The sequence below is a fragment of the Erpetoichthys calabaricus genome, chromosome 10, assembly GCF_900747795.2.
Source record: "Erpetoichthys calabaricus chromosome 10, fErpCal1.3, whole genome shotgun sequence".
NCBI classification, from domain to species: domain Eukaryota; kingdom Metazoa; phylum Chordata; class Cladistia; order Polypteriformes; family Polypteridae; genus Erpetoichthys; species Erpetoichthys calabaricus.
In genome coordinates, this window is record NC_041403.2 from 113549214 (window position 1) to 113565887 (window position 16674).

A 16674-nucleotide genomic window follows, 5' to 3' on the forward strand; every position below is an offset into this window, starting at 1 on the left:
CTATCACGATCCCGCAAGGTTTTCGTCAGACCGTAATGTTGAAAGATATGTGGATCCAACAACAGCCGTTGAGAGTCAGGATCGGGATGTAGTAATCGTAGCTCCTCGTACGTTGAAATGATGAATGTGTTGACAGAGTAACAAATGCTGGGCACCTCTAAGTTGAGGATTGCTGGATGTTACAAGTGTCGTGGTTGAGCAAGAGTTTGTCGAGACGAGACTAAGTTAGTGAGTATCCGTGGTTATGCGTTTTATAAAATTTTATGTAGCGGGTGTTGGCCAATGGCATCACTTCTTTTGCTTGCGGATGCGGGCCAGGTGGTCGCGAAAGAGGTCGGGTGCGGTCCCAATACAGATGCCCTGTAACAGCGTCTGACTGCTGTCCTGATCTTGACTGGTCAACAGTTAGTCGATTAGTATGTAATCGCAGCACCGTTTGGTTGCTCCGCTACCGCCCACCATGAAAGCTGGAACGCCCACTAGTGGGTGGTAGGGACCAGGTTGACTACCACTGACTTAAAGTGTAATTGTGATTAATAAGAATAAATTGAAATGAAATTAATAATCATTAAGAAACATTTCTAATTTAAAGCCATAATGTTAAATGACAGACCTCCAGTTATCATTGCCAACATGCAGCATCATAAAGCATGTAAATAAAATTATTTTTAAATACACAATCATGATCCCCATCATCCCAATACATACCATCCTGATAAGGCAGTATTTAGTCAGCAGTATTTAGTCAGGTGCTGTTACTGGTGTACATTAGGAATTTCAAATTTTTAAAACATTGAAAACACTGATAAGTTCAATTTAAAAATATTTTTACACACTGTAATCACAATACTATTATAGCCGCAAGAGTTCAAGAAATTTGAACATTTTATAAAACAGCCCGTTTTGTTTCTGCAAGAATATATCATATGAAAAGACATTACCTGAAAGCCACCAGTCCAATTTCAAGATTCAATTACATTAAATTTATGCCATACATTTTCTTTGCCTTTCCAAAATTTTCTGTTCAACACTGCATTATTCTGAATGCTGCTAATAAAAATGTATTTCAGTTCACCATTTTGTGTTTTCACCTGTATGTGTCTAGGAATTACTGGAATTGCTTCTACTGTCATCAATTGCTAACAATTGCTCAGCATTATTCATATATTATATATATTATATATATACAGATGTATATACATATAGATGTCGATCGATAGATGGAGATAGATTGATGTCGATCGATAGATAGATAGTATTTATTGACTACATACTGAATTAGAATCCCTCTGAAGTTTTAAATACTTTTACCAAATTGCTACTGTTAAAGGAACTGAAAACTCAACAAACAGCATTTTTAACAACACTCTGAATAAATGTGACCCACCTATAATCACACCTCAATTCAGACTATAAGAGTGTACATGCTCTCTCTCTCTCTCTCTTTTCTCTGAAAATATTTGAGCTCCTTATCTCAAATACCTGCACATCATAACAACATAACATTCTGAAAGCTGTTTAATCCAGTTAAGGGTTATGGGTGCAAAGCCCACCGCAGCAGCACTGACCACTATAAAGGATGCTAATCCTGGATAAGGGACCAGTTCATGCATACATTTTGGAGATGTGGGAGGAGAACCAAAGTAAAAATAGGCTATTAAACTATCGGTTACACTCCACAACAGTTGACACTCTAAAAACTACCTCGCTTGGATGCAGTGATAAAAAATGTAAGGGAACACATTCATGCTGTCAATTAACTATAAAATATTATGTTTTACTTGATACTTAGATTACGGTAACTGCTGGCCTATTTATTAAACAAACTGGCTGCTACCCTGAGGCTAAAGATAGTTCACTTAGAAGCTGCCTGTCTTGTGATAATTGATTTCTGCTCTTTATTTCACACCTTCAGTACTGATTCAGTGAGAGGTTCCAAAGCTTATGATTAAATTTAAGCAGCTTCCAGAAGAGATGATCAACTAAACCACTCATGTTGCAAAGTATATAAAAATCATCCATCCATCTTCCAAACCTGCTTATCCAGAGCTATATCTTTATACCTTTTCAATACACTTGTCTACATTTTCTTACTCAATAATTGTAAAATTTAAAAACTCGGAAAGAAAACTCTTATGAAAAATGTTGTTTGATTTGTTAAGAATCACATTGAATTTTGTTGCCAATAAAGAAACACTGACCGATTAGATACAGTTCCTCTCCAAATAAGAAATACTATACAATTGCTGAAGTAATAAAAGAATCTTTGTCAAAGAACAGACAAATCTTTCAACTCAATATCAGTAAAATGGCCAACAAAGAGATCATACACCTTTCTAAAAAATGAGTAACAACTGTAGTGTAAACCAGCGGTTCTCAAACTGTGGGGCGCGCCCCCTTTTTGCCATATGTGGCGTAATTTCGCTATTCGTAGGAAAATTTTAAACTTGTAGCAGTGTACTGGCAGCAAAAAATATAGGAATAAAGTTTATTAGGGTTTCAAAAAAACATTAGGGGGGCACGATTAAAACTTATGAAAACTCGGGTCGCAAATACTTAAAGGTTGAGAAATGCTGGTGTAAACAGTGAAATCATGCAGTTATTATGTTTGTTTTTTTTTTGCACTACTGTTGAAAAATTAACAGTTTCACTGTGAAAGAAGTTTCATTATTTTGGCTTTAATTTGAAAGCCTCTGTGGTTAATGTTCTTCACTGAACAAAGACAACCGTGCATATTCTCCTAACATATAATGTAAACAGCATTAGCAACATAAAATTCTGGTTTGGTGAATTTATGCAAAAAATATTTCAGAATAAGATCACGGTCTTCAAATTATTCTCCTAGAATACAGAGAGAAAACATCTTAGTTCGTCATTAAAGCACCTACTGTACTGCAAAAAGGCTCAAAAGCTACCTTACTTTAACTCAATGGGTGGAATAAAATAAATTAACATTATGTAGCCTTACCAAGTTTGACAAAAGTATGCGTTTTTGACCTAACACCCACTACATATTTTATAAACTGTTCATTTTAGGGTTTTAAGATCTTCATTAAAAAATGTGCATCCACATGTCAATAATACATCTCTGTATGCTATAATATAGTGTTGGGTGGTATACCGGTTCATACCAAAAAACTTTTTTATTTTTGTTATATGGATTTTTCTTATACTGCAACACCGGTTTAAATAGCCTAAAGAACGTTCGGAACGTAGCGCAGCGGGAAACTGTTTAAGGGGGGACCTTTTTTGCTGCTGCACTGCTAAACACGCATGCAACGGAGTACATGCGTTAGTGGATGTATTGAACGGTGAAAATGGACAGAGAACATTCTTAAACTGAAGCTGTAGCAGACGAGAAAGTTAAACATGATGATACAGAAGAACTTTTGCCAAAAAAAGGAGCCGTGTCTGTTGTCTGGAGATACTTTGGTTTTAAAAGTTCAGATGTGGACCATTATGTTCAAATGTGTGAATACTGTTTCTATACTACTGGATAATACTGCAAGCCAAGTTGTACTTGTTGTTTTTTGTTTTTATTCAATACTGTGTAATAGTGTGATGACATGTTGAATTTATTCTCGACGCTTATGAAAAAGTCATTTTAACGTGTCAGTAGACAGAGATTGTTAACATTAACAAAGTGTAATTGGTTTACAAAAAATATTCACTATTTATTCTTTTTCTAAGACATGTTCAGTGCAATACAACTTTTGACAAGCACCTCTGGATATTTTAGCAAGTCTAAATGCCTTTTTGGATGGTTGAAAATATGTTGTCAAAATTTTAGTTTAAGTTGTTTGCAAAATTTGCTCAATAAAAAGGCTATATTTTGACTGCATCTGTCATGCAATCGATTCCTTCTCTTCATTAGTGCCACCCCCTAGAACACTATCACTTTATGGGGCCATGCAAACCTGTATTAATACTTGTGTGCACATTAAAATATTTTTTGTACCATTCTCATGATAGTGGAATAGGTTATTTTTAGCCAGTAACTGCAGTGGAAAATGTAGTTAACATCCACTCATGCATGGGAAAAAAATACCGTCCAATACCGTGAAACCGGTATAATTTTGAAAAATACCGTGATATAGAATTTTGGTCATACCGCTCAGCACTACTATAACATGCTAATCAAGCTAATATTAAATAAATAAAAGTATGGTGGCAGGTACACTATTGAGTTTTTTTTAGCATAAAGAGGTATTGTGTACTGTGAACATTATAATTTTGCTCAAGCCAAGGCTGATCAAGTTTAACTGCCGATATAATAGCTGTACTGTTGCACACCATCAGTTTAAGAATCCCTGCACAACATAATATGGTAAAAATGTCAATATTTTGCATGTGGAACAAAAATCGTCAGCTCCTGCTTTATAAAATAGCTTATGTTTTCAAGAAATTCAAACAAGTAATTATTTGATTCTCAGTTATTCTGGAAATATATTTAGCAACATGACTATGGATTTCCAATACTGACATCACTGTCTAATTTTATGCCAAGGAGGATGCTACTTTGAACAGTTGTTCAAAGCTGATCCTCCAGCTAGGACGTTGGATATCTCCGAGTCCAAGATTCTTGAGGCTGATCCTCCAATTAGCTGTGAACCACCTAATCTCACTGAGATTGCATAGGTGGTGAAACAGCTGAGAGGAGGAAAGGCTGCAGGGATCCGTGGTACCGGGTTGAACTTCTCCTGGCTGGTGGTAAGGCTATCCTCCTTGCATTGCAAGCAATCTTTGCTTCCATTTGGGAGACTGGCATCATCCCAACTGACTGGAAAATGGGACTTGTCGTCCCTATCTGGAAAGAGAAGGGTGATTGCAGCAACTACAGGGTGATAACATTGCTCTCAGTGCCGGGTAAGGTCCTTGCAAGGGTCATCCTCAATAGGATCTGTGATCACCTGCTCACCTACCAACGACTGGAACAGTCTGATTTTTACACCTAAGTAGTGTACTATCGACCTCATCCTGGCACTGAGGGTTCTCATGGAGCACAAACGTGAATATTGGTAGAGTTTCTTTGTAGTTTTCGTCAATTTTCGTAAAGTGTTCAACTCAGTTGATCGAGCAGCCCTGTGGAAAATCCTGAGGGTTTGAGGGATCCCCTCAAGGTTGCTGGATATCATGAGCGGCCTGTACACTGGTACTGTGAGTGCTGTGCAGAGTGGAGGTAGAACCTCTGTTTTTCCCAGTTGATTCTGAGGTTCGTCAGGGGTGTGTTCTTGTTCCTACTCTGTTCAGTGCTTTTATGGACTTGGTGTTGGGCTAGGTCATGGGGTCCAGTGTTAGTGGGGCATCTGATGGTGAAGAAAGATTCTCGGATCTTGACTTTGCTGATGATGCTGTGATCTTCACCGAGTCAATGGAGGCTCTGATCGGAGCACTCAAGAAACTGAGCGAGGAGTCTGAGTGTCTGGGCTTGCAAGTGTCCTGGATAAAAAAAACAAACAAGATCCAGGCCTTTAATGACCTCTTGGGCACAGCCATCAGCATTGTGACTGTTTGCGGAGGGAGTGTTGACCTTGTTGAGAGGTTTACTTACCTTGGCAGTGACATTCATGTCTCTGGTGACTCTTCCTATGAAGTCAGTAGATGGATTGGGAGAGTATGGGGAGTCATGAGGTCACTGGAAAGGGGTGTATGGCGCTCCCGATATCTATGCAAAAGGACGAAGATCCAAGTCTTTAGAGTCCTGGTGCTTCATGTCTTGCTATATGGTTGCAAGACATGGATACTATCCAGTGACCCGAGATGAAGACTGGAATCCTTTGGTACTGTGTCCCTCCGGAAAATCCTTGGGTAGCGTTGGTTTGACTTTGTGTCGAATAAGTGGTTGCTCATGGAGTCACGAATGAGGCACATTACCTGCATTGTGAGGGAGAGTCAGTTACGGCACTACGGCCATGTGGCATGTTTCCCCGAAGGCGATCCAGCTTGGAGGATCCTCATTGTTAGGAACCAGAGTGGCTGGACCAGGCCAAGGGGTGGCCCACATAACACCTGGCTGCAGCAGATAGAGGGTCATTTCCGGAGGGTGAGACCGGACCACGTGTCTGCCTGGGGGGTTGCCAACCAGGATCCCAAGCTGTTTTGTCATGTGGTGGGTGCAGCAACGCACTGTACTAGCGCATGCTCCCCAACTTGACTTGACTTGAGAATGTTATCAATCAGAATTTTTACATCATTTGCAGTAGCTGTCTTCCCTTTTGGCCACTTTAATGCTTTTATTCTCTAGCTTCGGGGATTTTGCTTAATAATATTTTTTATTATTTATCACTTCCGAGGAGTTTTTTTGTAAAATTACATTTTAGGTAGTCTACTTTGTACTCTCCCAAGTTTACCAAAAGCCCATTAACAATTGGCTTTCACCTACTGGTTGGTTGTACAAAGGACAGCTTTCATGATCATACTACCAAATGTATGATTTATACACTGCTTTATAAATGAGAATTAAATGCTGCTTTCCAGGCTTATTTAGCATATTATTGGCAAGCAGTCCTTGCAACCACCTAAATCGGAAACAGATTTTCTTCTTTAGACTATTACTAATTTTGCCCTCTTTCAAACCAGCAGTTTGACATTTTATGCTGATAAATTTTAATTCTAAGAAATTCACAATGATTTGTGTGCTTGAGTTCAGTTGCCACTATTTGTTAATGACCAATAATTTACAATTATGAGCCACTAAAAAAAAAAAATCTAAGCACATTTTAGTAGGGATGTCGCAAGAACCGATACATACGTACAAAGTCAGTACCAAAGCTCTGAAAATCCAACAGTACTTTCTTTTTTACAGTATTAGTACAACTAGGGTTAAGCAATAAACTGATACAAAACAAGTACAGAAAAATTCAATTTTTAAAACAGTATGGTACCAACATTTCAGTACTGGAAGTAAACAATAGTTTTGAAAGAACTTGTGCTCAGTTCTTTGTTCTTTCGCTCTCAGAAGCACTGTAGACTCCACTGGGGACAAACTCTCCCCTGCCCCTTTCAAGCAGTGTTTCTTAAACTATGGGTCCCCACCCCACATGATTGTGCAGTAACATTACAGAAGTTCACTCAAGTGTGAATTATACAAAGTGATACGACTCCCACTATTTATCATACTTTTATTGCGGCAGTATGTGAAGCTATGCCTTTGTTTATGAAGCATGAAAACCGAATATGTTTTCCTCAACTCCCATCTCACAACCTATTAAATAGTCAGAATAACAGCAAAGACATGTATAAGAAAGGGATAGAGAGAAGGAACTGTCAGATGAGCTTATAAAGTGAAGAGACTATTGAGTGGCATAAAAATATCAAAATCAAATAACCGGTGCAGATGTGACAATTTTCAGGGTGTTATAAAGGGTGGGTGAATTGGGTAAAAGTGTGTGTCTGTATGTAGAGGATGTGTTGTCACATCACTAAGAACCGTAAAAATGTCAGAAAATATGAAAAGGTTGAGATAAGCAGTATACATTCAGCAAGATGTCTGTTGGTAGCTTTGAACATTTTAAACTGGTCTCTAAAATCTTCAGCAAGATTTATTCCAATTCCATCACCCATAAAGTACAAATGGTGCTTACATTTTTAGGACTAATTTAGCTTTCTTTTTTTTGTTTTTACCTCTGTTCATTGAATTGCTCAATGGAACCTCAGAAATATTAAACTATTTGGGAACTCTTTTGGAAAAATGTATTGTTAATAGTGAAGCTTATTATAAAAACATTAAATAATATTTTTGTAAGTAAGACAAGGTAAATAAGAAGTTCAAAAATTAATCTAAGAAGCTGTATCCCTTATCCAGCAGCATATATCAAGTTACTAAGTTAAATGAGCTTTCATACTATTCATTCAAAAAGTAATTATCTTCTTGGTTCCCAGTACAGTGTGGATTTTCTTATTTGGGGCCTCAGATTAAAAAGTTTAGGCAAGGAAACAAGCATAACCTTTAGTTTTTTGGATTATTTTTTTTTTTAAGAATTCTTTGTCTTCTTGGAGGATTTGACTCTGATGTTATAGGTTAAAAATAAGTAAGATTAATATTGATCAGGACTGCCTGAAATCAACCATGGCTGTGTTCATTCAGTGGATGCTACTTACCCCTTAAACTGAGTTGAAAGTAATAGGAAGCAATTTTTCACACCTGGCTCTTGGTGTCGGGTAGTATTGTTCATTGGATAAATAAGAGGAAAAGCTTTTCATTCACTCAAGTGTCCTTCAACTAAACATTTTCTTATAGCACTGTACATAGTATGCTATATTTGCACAAGAACATTTTGAAATACATACATTATTGCAATATTTCATATCATTCAATAAATGCAGGAATGGGGGTGCTAAGGCTTCTGCAGCACTGTCAACTAGGGTACACAATACTCAAAGGTTGGGAATGTTAATGTATAAAGATGATTTAAGATCACTTAAAGATACCAAATACTATATACTGTATATTATATACCATATATATTGCACAATATAATCCATTTATTTGAAATATTTGCTATAATCTATATATCTACTAGACCAAGAAAAATGACTACTAGCTGGAAACGCACGAGTATAAATTGTCTGTCTATCCATTATCAAACCAGTTTGATCCAGTCGGAATAGTCTGACATTACCCCTCATTTTCATTTACACTATTTCAAAAGCGGTCTACACCTACATCTAAGGCAGCATACATGTTTGTTGAAAAAATTACTTCATGATTACAGGTGGTCTATTACTGGGAAAAAAAACAAAGTCCTGTGAAGATAAAAAAAAATGATTCTACAGGTTGTTTTAAGTTGGGATTTTTCTGTGGAGCTATAAAATAAACAGACGATTCTTAAGTGTAGGTTAACCTGTTGATGAATTCTCTGGTGAAGGGGCATATTTGACTGAACACTGACAACTGAATGTGCTTAATACAGTGGCTTCCATCATGTTTGGGACAAAGACATCATATTTCCATTGAAATACCCCCTCTGTTCCACAGTTTAAAATTACAAATCAAATGATTCAGATGTGATTAATGGGCACGTTGTAGATTTTAAGGGTATTTGTATATATTTATTCTTGTCACCACTCTAATACAAGTTAATCTTTGCTTCGTTTGTCCATAAGACCTTTTTCCAGAGTTGTGCAGGCTCTTTTTCACAAACCATAACCTGGCCACCCCGTGTTTGTAGCCAGCTAGTGATTTGCATCTTGCAGTGTGACCTCTATATTTCTGCTCATGAAGTCTTTTACAGATAGTAGTCTGACACACATATACACATCTGCCTCCTGAAGACTGTTTTTGATCTGTTAGACAGGTGGTTTTTTTTTTTACCACAGTGAGGATTCTTCTGTCATCTGCAGTGGAGGTCTTCCTTGGCCTACCAGTCCCTTTTTGAATACTGAGCTCACCAGTGCATTCTTTCTTGTTAATGATATTGCAGGAAGATATTCCAAAAACCTTAGGTAATCCTAATTTTTTTACAGATGTCTCTAATGGTTTTATTCTTGTTTCTCAGCCTCAATGACTTTACCCCAGTCCTCAGCAGTCCAATCCCTGTACCTTTTCTTTGATGAATCCCATTTCCAATTATCTGGGGCATCTGGAAAAAAGATTGTCTGGAGAAGAAATAGGTGAGCGCTACCATCAGTACTGTTGTCATGCCAACAGTACAGCATCCTGAGACCATTCACGTATGGGGTTGCTTCTCAGCCAAGGCAGTGGGCTCACAATTTTGCCTAAGAACACAGCCACGAATAAAGAATGGTACCAAAACATTCTCCGAGAGCAACTTCTCCCAAACATCCAAGAACAGCTTGGTGACAAACAATGCCTTTTCCAACAAGATGGAGCACCGGGCAAAAGTAATAATTAAGTGGCTCGGGGAACAAAACACCGAAATATTGGGTCCATGGCCAGGAAATGCCCCAGACCTTAATCCCTCTGAGAAGTTGTAGTCAATCCTCAAGAGGCAGGTGGAAAAACAAACTCAAAAATTCTGACAAACTTGATTATAAAAGTATTGATTATGCAAGAATGGGCTGCCATCAGTTAGGATGGTGTTTCCCAACCTCTGTCCTGGGGCCACACTGTGGCTGAAGGTTTTTGTTCCATCAAGCTTCTGTTTTTAATTAAAACCCTGGGCTAATTAAGTGATTTGTTATTTCCCAAGTTCTGTGTTTTGGGAACAATATAGAAATTATAAAACTAAGTTTGGTAAAATAAATATATATATATATATATATATATATATATATATATATATATATACACACACACACACACAGTGATTCCCCGCTATATTGCAGTTCAGCTATCGCGCACCCGCTACATCGCGGATTTATTAATAATATTATTATTATTACTACGGGGCTCCGCCCCCTGCTCACCCACCCCCAGGATTGCTTTACCGGATAAACAATTTAAAGAAATTGTTACTTTCATGGGAATTGTTACATATGCATTATTTCCATTTTTACTTTAAAACTTTTCTAAAATCAATATTTGTCCTTTATCTCCTGCCCAGGGCGTGGTTAAATCTCTTTATCGTGGCACTTATAATGCTGCTTGCGTTGTGAAGCAGGGTCTGAATGCATGCTGAAGAAATGCAATCGGTTCAGCAGGCGTCTTGCTGCTGCTGCTGGCCAGCTGTGTGCGCTTTGTGTCAATCACTTAAAAGCCTGTACAGCAGCCGCCATTTGGCCACTTCGCATCTCTGCCGCGTGTTCTGCTTGACGTTGTTTTAAGAGCTGGGAGCACCTGAAGTTTGTCTGCCAAAAGTATTCCAACAACTGCTAGGTTAGATGTCAGTGAACTTGTTTTAAATTGTTTATAAGTAGGGTGTGATGTGCAAAAGTCACCGCCTCACGGGTTTGCTTCCTAAGGTTGTAATGTCTAGTCGTGCGTGTTGTCAAAGAGTCTCTCCGAGATGATCTGGTCTCGATCGCTTCACTCAACCCCCCTGGAGGTGCGCTATGCTCCTGCCACTTCGTCTCTCCCGCTCATGTTGTGAAGAGGGGGAGCTGAACGCACGCTAAGCAGAAGTGGACGGATCAGCTACTGGCTTTGTGCTGCTTCTGCCAAGATACGTGTTCTGCTTGTCGCTCTGCGCGTCCATCTAAAAGCCTGTACAGCAGCTGTTCTTCTGTCTCACTGCCTTCTCTTGCATGACATTAAAATGTTTTATAATAGAGAGATGTTACTCATATCCTTAGCTCGACATCCACATATATGTGTTTATAAAGTGTGTTTTAATAAGTTTACATGTGTTTAAAGCGTGTGGGAGGGGTATTTTAAGGCTTAAACTATAAAAAAAAATAAAAATGTTTATATAGTCTTTCCATATCACGGAATTTCACCTATTACTGATGGGTCTGGAATGTAACTTCAGCGATAGGCGGGGGATCACTGTACATATATATTAAAATGTACAAAGCAGTTATAGGGGGGAAAATGTATTTTTTCTTTTTAACAATATTTTCATCTTGATTTTCATTCTACTTTTCTAGGTGTTCTAATTGTTTAATTAATCCATTATTTACTAACTAGTTGATTACCCAGTGGCTTCGCTCACTGAGTGCAAGGGGAAAAAAAATGTAGTCTATAAGTTATTAAACAGTAAAACATTAACATTTAAGAAGTAAAGATACATTGAGCACTACCGGAGTGGTTTCTGGTAAACTACCTTTTAAAGGCGCTATAACACAACAGGTAAGTAGTAGATCCCTTGTGAAAGGCGCTACACGACCGCTGTGGTATAGAAATTACATTTTCTATGTGATGGTCCAAATTTTTGACTGACAACCTTGCACTACATGCCTGTGATTTACTTGTTAAAATAATTAATCACAAAAGCAACCTTGAATGTTGTGGGGTTTTAGTGACCCGAACTTACCTTAAGGGACAGTAAGTAGTTGTGCAGGGCAATTTACAAACAGAGTCCGGCTTCAATGGCGCCGATTACACTCATTCACAAAGATTTCCACTCACCCAGAAGCCGACGGGGTACTTAAGTGTCACAAACAGTGCGAGAAGAGAGGACGCTGCCCGAAACTACAAAGCTCTTGACTCGGCGGAGCAGCCCGACATTCCGTGACTCCCGGCATCCACTTTGTTCTCACGACCCCTTGCAGCTGAAGGCGGTCTCGTCTTCACATTGTTTACAGCTCGGCGCAGTTAAAATGTAGAAAGACGCAAAGCTGTTTTCCTCATCTCTTCTACTATCAAGTACTGCCAACTAAAAAAAAGTTACAATGTGGCAGTTTCAGCGACAGTCACGTGGACGAATAAATAAAACTTCTCTGTCAGAACGCGCCTGGCTAGTTCCTGTATTATAATATGTTCTGTGGTCATAGGTAATTTCCATATCACGTGGTCATACGTAATTTCTGTTTCAAACGCGAAAAGAATTTTATATATATAGATTAGTGGGTCTGATGCTAAAGTAGTTGCAGCCTTTGATTATTCAGTGTTGTTTGCCAGCGTGTCTGCTCTGCTCATTTTTAATTGTCATTAAGATACAACGAAGGGGAAAACTGCACAGAGAAAGAGCAAAATATAATGAAATCAACAAAAGAGTGTTAAGCATTTCAATCTATTGCAAAAGTAGAAATATTTCTAAATGTCTTATAAATGTAAAAATCATGCTGCTGTGCCTTTATGAAAGTAGAAGAAAAATTCCACCAGCTAATTAAATGAAATCTGTGTTATCAGGTGTTGTCACTGATTAGGAATCTGGTTGTTACAAAAACCTGCAGCATCTGTGTGCCCCCAGGACCGAGGTTGGGAAACACTGATTTAGGATTTGACTCAGAAGATGATTGACAGCATTCCAGGGCATATTGCAGAGGTCTTGAAAAAGAAGGGCCAACACTGCAAATATTGTCTCTTTGCATAAACTTAATGCAACACAGACCTAAAGAAACAGAAAGCATTTCTAAAATTGTGCCCATGTGCTGTGACACACTTCTGCCACTCTCATTGGGGGTTGGAGCAGAAAATAGATAGGTGGTACATTCCACAAATATTACACAATTAGCTACAAGAATAAATGGCAAAAATTTAAAATCAAAGTCAATAAGCATATTCCACTGAGCAAGAATAGCTGGCTTTCATTAAATTCAAACATGTGCTCCAGTTAATCAGGAAAAACAGATGTGACATACAGTTAGGAGACTTCATAACACCCTAAGTAAGCATAAGTGGTAGTTTGGCTTTATCAACTTTGTCACAGTTTTCATGACCAAAGAGCATACACATCCATCAGTAATTTAATATTATAATTTTGAGAGACACTCTGTAAATCGGCCTGAAGGAAGAAGCCGAGATATATAGCAGCATTAAATCACTAGTTACTACGAACATAACATTTCATCCTTTTGTGATCAAGGCTGATGTAAAGTAGCAAGTCTTGATGATTTAGCTTTCACATTTTTTTTAATTGATTTACTTTTTCTTTTATGAACTGCAATCACCCCGTTTTAAATTTCACAAATAGGTTTTGAACATACTACAATCACAAGGCTCCACCACATCTACACACATTTCTTAAATAAAAAAAATAAATAAAATTTAAAAAATTGGATGCATTGAATCAGTAGTACTAAAAGTGTAGTCCACAAGTGCAAGTCAATTCTATTTGATCAAAGTCACATTTAATACTTTAATCCACTAGACCTTACACAATTATAAAACTTAAAAAACACATTTATTTGCATAAACCCCTTACTGACAACTCCATGTCATGTAATGACCACCATATTGGCAAGCTACCTTATTTATCTCACTTTCCCATACATTGGAGAAGAAATTTAACAGTATAACAGCTTGTAATTATGAGAAGCATTTTATTTTCTTTAATGCTACTTGTATTATGAATAAACATTGTATCTAAATATTGTACAAGTATTTATATATTTTTATGGTCACTGAACAATAAGCCTACAGAATTTCATTTTGCAACTAACACCTGTAGTCTAGAGTTAATTGTAAAATACCACAAAGTTAACACTTTAATATGAAATATAAGGCTTCTCCGCATTTGGTTATGCAGGAGGTTAGTTTAAAAGTTTTTTATTCAATGAGATATGGGGAAAAAATGTATATAGTAATCAGCTGAACCAGTAACATGAGATCAGTAATTGTTATCAGCCCTAAAAAAACCTGTTTGTAGCATCCCTAACTGTAATCTGCACTGTTAAACTGGGCTTGACACTGTTGTGCTGTGAGGCTCCTGTGATCATGTAAATTGGTGACCCTGAGAAACTGGTTTTCCTATTGGGTTGTGACTTTGAGTCTGCCAGATCTCTTCCTATAAGTTTCTTCCATTTCCCAATTTCCACTGCATTGTGTAAGACCATTCTCATTGACACTTATCTTTTTTTGCAGTTTCCCTAAATGAAAGGCCTACACGTCTAAAGGGAATAATGCTTGGTCTCATTTCATTTGTTAATTGCTGCTTTCTTGCAATTATCACTGGAATATTGTCTAAGCAGTCCTTCAGAGGGTGTAATAACACAGCATGTTCCAATTCTGCTTCAAGACAAACAGAGGGGATTTTAAACAGTCCAATGCAAAATGTTTGTTTTAATGTGCAAGGCTGAATTTACTTTAATTACTGCAGAACATCTGTAGGTTGTAATCTATTAGTTTTTCCCTAAAGAAGGCCCATTTGAAATATTCTGGTATTTCCTTTTTTTCAGTTTTGCTAAACTAAACTTTAAATTTAAATCTTTTCACCATTTAAGGTTATTCATTACATTTCATCTGATTAAAATTTAATAAAAACTGGAAAAACTGAAGTGTTCAAATATTTTTGAACGGTACTGTACCTCATCAGTCTCTTCATCCAAATCAAGGCTAACAACTCATTTGGGCTTGGTACCTACTAATGGTAACAGTAATTATATTTGGCTTTTTAGATTTCCAATTCCAGTGTTTTACAGGGATATTAACTTTTGTATGGAATTAACTTCACCAAATACAGGCTCTGCATCAGTCAAAGCAATTTCTTTTTAAACATCAGTCAGTTTAAGAGCCCTAATTTAAAAAGTTGCATTTATTCATTTGAGTGGATACTGCAGGAAGTTTTATTTTCAAGATAACTTTTAAATAAATATTACTTGGTGTTTTAACAATACTATCAGGAAATCTACATGTAAATATATAGTATGTGATTGAAAGAAATGTAATGAATTGTACGCCGTTTGTATTATGAACTTTGCTATTTAGATTTAATTTAACGAGTGACTGTAAATGACGCTTTGAAGTAATCAGGGACAATGTAGAGTAATTAATCTATTCATTCTTTTCACATTCGGTATCGGATGTGAAAAAAACTCAGATACAGTGTCATCCATTCACAGTGCAACACATTTATATTAAAAGTTTTACGGATGGGCATGGTATGCAAGTCCTAATAAAAGTATAGAACGTAAATACAAGCCGGCTGAAATCTAAATAACAGACCATACAAAATTATTACAACTGGAAAGCGAACAAGATAACGTAATTGTTCTCTATCACACAGAATCAAAAAAAAAAATAACAAAGCTGTATTTTAGGATCCTGCCGTTTACAAATACGTAATAGTACGCTAACGTGTTTCTTCACCGGTTGACTAATCCACAAGGAATACACAAACTGTACACGTGTCAGTTATTCAAGAACTTGAATGATGCGGATTAGGAGAGATCGCTCCCCGGCTGTCTGGTCAATGAAAACTGCAGAAGGCACACCGAATCAAAAGAGGCGCAGACACCGCTCCTGGCTAGTTAAAGAACCCTGAAAAATCATAGCCATTGAAATCCCAAAACAACACCAATAATTTGCCATCCAACAACACACATCTCAATTATCGACCCAACACTTCTCTCCGGTAAGCGAAGGCTTTGTATCCCTTCATCATTTTTATCATATATTAAAACTCAATAGACACCACATCTTTGACGATGTCTAACTTACCCTTTCGTTAAGGTGCAACCCTCTCGTTCTATTAATCGCAGGACGTCAGAGAGGCAGCAACAGTCGTCCTTAATTAATTCTCTTGGTATGAATAGCTTACAACCTGCCGGTTCTATGAAATCGCTTTCCTCAGGCAGCCATCATACTCCCGGTAAGTCTGCCAGTGCCTGACTGCATACGTTGCAGCGCGCATGGACTACTGGGTAATATCACTGCCGGTTAACCCCTCAGTTACCAAATGTGGCAACACGGTCCAAATGCAGTAAAAGAGATATGGGTCTAATTGCAGGCCGCAATACCTGTGACGTAGGGCAGGTTTGGGGCGTTACGTGACTGACCTCATAGGTACCGCAGCATGCAATTGCACTCTGTCGGTAAAAGACGCTTGTGTTTACAGTTCAGGAACGCCCTGACTCTTTGTTATTGGTTCATACGGCCATCAGACCGCCCACGTATTGGTGTTCATGTTCAGATTTTAGCATCAACCTTCCTTGAGTCACCACTCTTTCAATCACGTGCAAAGCTAAACCGGATCGAATGTAGAAAGTGTTGTTCTCAGCCAGATTTTCCGTAACTTTTCCGAAGTTACTCTTAAGGTTTCTCCGACATGTCTTCAAAAGCGTTCTTTAATAATTACAGAATTAAAAATATGTAATTTGGTGCCATTCTCTAAGCGGTTTTCAAATGCCTTAAGTAGTTATTAAGAAAAAGAAAGGAATGTAAACGTTTCCATC

At 37.7% G+C, this 16674-nt stretch overlaps 1 protein-coding gene across 5 annotated transcripts in view; it reads right to left on the minus strand.

Moving 5' to 3' along the window:
* arfgap1 (ADP-ribosylation factor GTPase activating protein 1) overlaps positions 1-16159 on the minus strand; it is a 116138-nt gene extending 99979 nt beyond the window's left edge. For 2 of the 5 annotated variants that reach the window (XM_028811745.2, XM_028811744.2), the window contains exon 1: positions 15941-16156. The gene's annotated coding sequence lies outside the window, so the exon portion shown is untranslated. Of the gene's footprint in view, positions 1-15940 lie in introns of all 5 variants that reach the window. The other 3 variants (XM_028811741.2, XM_028811743.2, XM_028811742.2) reach the window with 3 other exon arrangements.
* Between the last annotated feature and the right edge of the window lie 515 nt (positions 16160-16674).